The sequence below is a fragment of the Epinephelus moara genome, chromosome 16 (genome assembly GCF_006386435.1).
Source record: "Epinephelus moara isolate mb chromosome 16, YSFRI_EMoa_1.0, whole genome shotgun sequence".
Classification (NCBI taxonomy): Eukaryota; Metazoa; Chordata; class Actinopteri; order Perciformes; family Serranidae; genus Epinephelus; species Epinephelus moara.
In genome coordinates, this window is record NC_065521.1 from 3,277,742 (window position 1) to 3,284,008 (window position 6,267).

The following is a 6,267-nucleotide window of genomic DNA, read 5'->3' on the forward strand; positions in this document are numbered from 1 at the left end:
TCTGAATTTAACATCAGGAAATTGGTGCTCATCCAAGTTTTTATGTCTTTAAGGCAGTTATGGAGTTTAGTTAATTGATTACTTTCTTCTGGCTTCATTGATAAATACAACTGTGTATCATCCGCATAACAATGGAAATTTATAGAGTGATTTCTAATGATGTTACCTAAAGGAAGCATATATAGAGATTCACTGACTGACTTGCTGATAATGCCCTTCAACTCCATCTCAGACAGCACCTCTCTCAGTTTGTGGTAGTGTGCTGGCGGGACACAGCGATAGGGTAGCCGGAAAGGGCGATCGTCAGTGAGGTGAATACGATGGACAAACCCCTTCGCCTCCCCACAATCCAGCTTATCCCTGGAGAACACATCCTGGTAAGAGAGCACAAGTGCAGCCAGCCGCCGTTTCCATTCGTCTGACACCTCGCAGCCTTCCATGTTGACGTCAGCCAACCCACAGTCCTTGAGCTGTTGGACAGGTTCACAGGTGGTATCTGGTTTGGGAAATGAGTTGGCCGCCTGCTCCGATTGTGGTCTGCTGACACCCTGAGAGATGTGAAGGTCCTCCACAGCAACACAAGGGAAAACATCCGCCACTTTGGCATTGCGCCGCAGCGTCACAGGTTTCTTTGTTGGGTTGAGGATCTTCATCGGGACCCAGCGATCTCCCCACATAGGTGCTACGACCTGCCCAACAATGATGTCTCTTGGGGCCGAACGGGACGACGTCGGTTCCACAATGATAGTACTCCTTGGTGACACAGGAGCGCTACCAGGCAACTTTCCCCAGACCAAATACTCCTGCTGAGGTGCAAGGGTGATAGCCTGTTGCAGTCTGACGGTGCCGACCTTCTCAGGGAGTTCAGGTCCAGACCAGCGTGTGCAGCAACTGAGCAACTGAAGAAACTGCTCACACTCTGGGTCTGACGTGTTGGAACAGATGAGTTCCCAGTACTTCTCATCAGACCTCATTCTCTGTATTATGGGCCTGATAACATTGCTACCAATAATGAGTTCATCTCTCTGCCCTGGAACAAGGAAGGTTGGCACAAGGAATCTACATCCGAAAACCTCAATGTCCAATTCATAGATACATTTGGGTTGTGTTGTAAGGCCACCACAGCCAACCAAGACCACCTTCTCAGGCACTGGCTGAGGACTCAGGAGAACACCAGCAGCTCTAAGCTTGAACTCCGCCTCTTCACTGAGTGTGCATGACATGCTCCCTGAATCAAGCATCCCTCTCAAAGAAGACTGGCCACTGATGGATACCGGAGCATAAAACAGGTCACTAGCTCCTTCCACTCTATGTGACCCCACGACAATCACTGTTTTGTCATCAGGAAGACTATCACAACATTTCACATATGCTGACAGTGGATCATGCTCTTCGCTGAGGGTATCACCAGCACTGCCCATGCTACCCCTCTCATCACACGGGCAAGCTAGTTTAAATCAGCAGTGCTGGAAGAAGGGGGAGGTACGGCTGGGGAACGGGTGGACTGTGGGCACTCATGCTTTATGTGACCAGGACTGAAACAGTTGAGGCACAAACGGTAGAGCCTGCAATGGGCATGGGTTGAGTGGTCGGCTGAACCACAGACTCTGCATGTTGTGGGAAAAGAACCCTGCTGGTTACGGGGCCGGCCAGCCTGGCGATGGACCGATTGACGATTCACAGGCTGATGGTCGACTGGTTTTTGGCCGCCCATGAGGGAAGCAGAGCACAAGGACAGAACTTTGTCAAACATAGCCACAAGCTGTTGAACACCAGGGTCCTTGTTAGGTGGGTTAATGGCAGTTGGAGCTGGATCAGGGACAGCAGCAGTGGGCAGGGGTAATGAAGCAGGCATGTAAGGACTCACCGGTACATTGCCCAACTGAGCCTGGGTTGGCGTCGAGGAAGGCAGGGAGGTTGAAGGGGGCTCTGGTTGGCATGTCACCAAGGCAGCCTGAGGCACACGAGAAATAGGGGAGTGACATGAATCAAACACAGGACTCTGACTGTAAGCTGAAAGGTCCGCTGTGTGTAGAGCCTTGGATGCCGTCCTCCGCACATTTCTTGTGTGGCTATCCAAACGCTCCTGGATCTCAGCTGCAGTCCACTTCTCAGGTGCTTTCAGCTGGAATGACATGGCAAGACTAGTATCGGGACAGTGGTTAATGAACATTATGACAACTTCCGCACTGGGGTCCTCCACAGACCTACCCCGCCTCTGGAGACACTCATCTGCAGCATCAATGGACTTGTTGAGGCGGATCCAGTAATCCATAGCACTCTCATTAACATGGGGAATGGTACTATAGAAATCTCTCATAGGCAGACTGGAGTAAGAGAGTTCACTAAAGTTACCCTTTAATATGTCAAACACAGCTGTGGGCAGGTCTGTGTCTCTCAGTCCAGGGCGGCTGCGGAGTGACACCTTCACCACATCCCTAGCCTTGCCTGTCAGTCTCGACATTATCAGTTCAAACATTTCAGTATGAGTGTCACATTTAACCCTGTTCAGGTAACATCTCATCATGTCCTCCCATTCATGAACAGAGAATGTATCAGCGTGATCACCCCTGAAGTAAGGTGGAGGCTTGGTGTCAGACTGCACAACAACTTTCACATGTGACTGATCATTATGACCAGATGACTGACTAGTAGGAGACTGGGGCTGGATAGTGCTTGGCTGGTGAAGAGTGCTTAGGCTCGCTGAGATGTTATCTCCAATCTGTTTAGCCAAATCTGTAATCATGTCTCCAAAGGCATCAACAGAGATGACTTGTGTAGGCCTTGGGTCTGATGGGTTAATTGGTGTGGAACTAGCAGTGGGGGCCAAAGGCGTGTCAACAACTGACTGATCAACCGTATAGTTGAGAACACTGGATAACATAGGCCTACCCCTACCAAAACTCAAAGAAGGAATTGGCCGACCCCTTCCCAGCCCAAATGTAACATCATGCCCACGACCAGCCATAGCGTGAACATGAAATGTATCTCCCCCTGACATCACGATATTCCCCAAACAAAAGGAAAACAATTAATACCTCAAACTCAGAGTGCACTGTAACCAGCTATGTATCACACAGCAATGTGGGTCTAAACAAGGAGCACAAAATCCCAAAAAGCAATAAAAACAAAAAAACGAAGGGAAATCCAGTTAGCACTGATTTAAAGTAAAGAGACCCTTCAAATAGTTAAATAAAATAAATTACAAGTCCATTTACCACATCCTTTCATGGAACATAAAATTCTCTTCCTATACTCGGTTTCCCAGTCTTTTCCCTTTAAATGACAAAAATTACCCTTTAACGACCAAAGTCAGCCCTTCATGCACTCACTGGCTGTAACAGTCTCAACAGCACAAACCAACATGAAATAAGACTGCCAAAGTGACAAAAGTACAGTAAAAACAAAAAAAACGCACACTTCTAAGAAAGTGCACAAGTGTCCCTTTAATCCTCGGATTTGATTGACACACCTCGCGCACACTCGGGAGCGAGTGCAGTTCACCGAGGCCACACAGCAGGGAGGAGGAGGAGAGGAGAGGAGACGGCAGCCTGCAGCTGTATCCCGGGGGACCAGACGAGCGCTGATCGGTGATGCAACGGGACAGACGGCACCAAGTGTAACCGGTGGTAGCTAGTGTTGTCTGCGTTGTGTTTTAATGAGGCCCAGACCAAGATGTCTTTGGAGACGATCTCCGTTTAATCTGATGAAGAGTAAATGTAACATAAACGTCGGTCAGACATGCTCTCTACTCCAGCCCCTCTCACACATCGTGCAGTGACAAAAGGGGCGATCAAAAACACATGCATGGAAAACATACCTGATGAAGAGTAAATGTAACATAAACGTCGGTCAGACATGCTCTCTACTCCAGCCCCTATACAAATTCAATGATATAGAAACTTTTTAGCATACTCTCGGTAAGTTTATGTTAGCAGAGCAACTTTTACATGCATGTATTAATGTGGCTGAAACACGGAAATGTCCGGCAACAAAGCTGCTTACCTCTCACACATCGTGCAGTGACAAAGGGGAAGAGGTTAGCGCGGAAGACATAATATATAGGGGTGGGGACCCACAAAAACAAACGGAGGGGTACAGGAACTGAGTCTCAAATGTTCCACATAACTGGCATGTCAGGTTTTAACTATTAACAGAAGTTTTGTGTAATTATAATGCTTAAATAAATATATATAATATTAAATATTTCAAACATTTGTTACTGCTGTATTTGACCATGTTACACCCAGTCACTCAGCTCTCAGTCAGTAATTTTCCTTTCACCCTGGTTTCTCATGCCTCAGCTTCAGTCCTTACCACCTCATCAAGGCAACTCAGTTTACCTGTTGCTCATTACTCACAGCCAGTATATATAACCCAGCCTCACAGACACTTATTGCCAGATTGTTCTTCGCCATCATGCAAGACTCTTCAGCACTTTATTCCGGACTGATTTCCCTTTGCCAAGCCTGCCCCTCTGACCTGACTGCTTCATCTGATTCCTGGTATGTGCTCCAGCCTTATGTCCCTGACCACCAGACCTGCTTCCACGTCCTTGGTTCCTGTTTGTCTGTGGCTGCTTGGCATTACCATCCAACAACAACACTACAGTATGTGAATATTCCAGCCTGCTTATCTGTGGTTTTCTGCAGTCCATAGATTCTCACCATGTCCCCACTCGGGCCATTGTTTGTGCGTGTCCCCTACTGGTTCTACTGCTTGGACTGTGCACTTACCTGGTTCCTGATTCCCTGCCTCCAGAACTACCTCCTCTGCCTTGCTGCTCCATGGTACAGCTGCCTCTTATTAAACTGAACTGTGTTTCCTGTTGGGCTAACGCCACCACTCATATACCTGCCTCCTGACCCGGTTAGGCCTGCCAAACCAAATAGGCTGCCAAGGACTTTGTGGAGATATTGCTGGAATGTTGAACTGTACTGTGTGTTGTGTACTAGCCCTGTCCTGACAATAAACACCATTATCAACTGCTCCTCCTTTCCATTGTGCTTCAGTTGGGTCCAAATACCCCTATTACACAGGTACATACATGGAATTTTTTTCTTTTGTTGCATGACATAAAAATAGTAAGAGAAAATAAAATTAAATTTAAAAGCAAGTACCGCAAAACATTTCTGAAATAGAAGAAAGCTTTCATGAAATTGTAAAAGGCAATAGGAAAATATGTATCATATATGTCAGTGGGGTTGCAGGCATTGTTAATTAGGCCAGCAGCAGTGTTCATGTTGCATGAGGTCTTGTTCCTGCTGGACTACGGCCCTCTGCCAGAGGACAGTGTTTCAAAAAGTTTTTTTGTCTAGGGGAAGGGGTTGGCCGCAAACCTTCCTTTTGGCCTCAGGGTCCTGGAGGTAAACGGTAGTGATGGCCAAATGAAGCCTCATGAAGCATTTTCTTTATTTTCTGAGCCCACTAGATGGCGCTTTTTGTTCATCAAAAGGTTGAAAGCACACTGAATTGCCATTCTTTGAGCCTCTCTCTTTAAGCCATGAGTGCCATCTAGTGGGCTCAGAAAATAAAGAAAATGCTTCATGAGGCTTCATTTGATCATCACTAGTAAACGGGTCCTGGATGGACGGAAGATGCCAGTCATTACATTCTCAGTGGAGTTAATCATGGCAGCGGTATACCAAATGGTGATGCTGGGGATGGATGCAATGACGGCAGTGTTGAAGTGCACCATCATTGGGTGTGTTCTGCATCGCGTAATTATTTTAATTTTTTTTTTTACTTTCAGTAGTTACTGTAGCTGCCCTTACAGGCATCTTTGGCTCAGAGGTAGAGCAGGTCATTCATTTATCGTCAGATCGGCAGTTCGATCTCCCAGCCCCTCCAGCCCGAAAGTCAAAGTATGCTTAGGCAAGATACTGAACCCCAAACTAATACTGATGGCTGTGAATGCGTGTGAATTGTTACTGAGTAAAAGGTGACACCTTGTATGGTACCCTTAGCCACCAGTGTGTGAATGTCATCAATCAATCAATCAATTTTATTTATAAAGCCCAATATCACAAATCACAATTTGCCTCAAAAGGCTTTAAGCCCAATATCACAAATCACAATTTGCCTCAAAAGGCTTTACAGCATACGACATCCCTCTGTCCTTAGGACCCTCGCAGCGGATAAGGAAAAACTCCCCAAAAAAAACCCTTTAACGGGGGAAAAAAACGGTAGAAACCTCAGGAAGAGCAACTGAGGAGGCATCCCTCTTCCAGGACGGACAGACGTGCAATAGATGTTGTACAGAAAAGA

At 46.8% G+C, this 6,267-nt stretch overlaps 1 long non-coding RNA gene across 1 annotated transcript in view; it reads right to left on the bottom strand.

Moving 5' to 3' along the window:
* Nucleotides 1–37: 37 nt before the first annotated feature.
* LOC126402627 (uncharacterized) overlaps nt 38–6,267 on the bottom strand; it is a 12,935-nt gene continuing 6,705 nt past the window's right edge. Inside the window, exon 2 of the long non-coding RNA XR_007571250.1 lies at nt 38–166. This is a non-coding gene — a long non-coding RNA (uncharacterized LOC126402627). The remainder of the gene's footprint in view (nt 167–6,267) is intronic.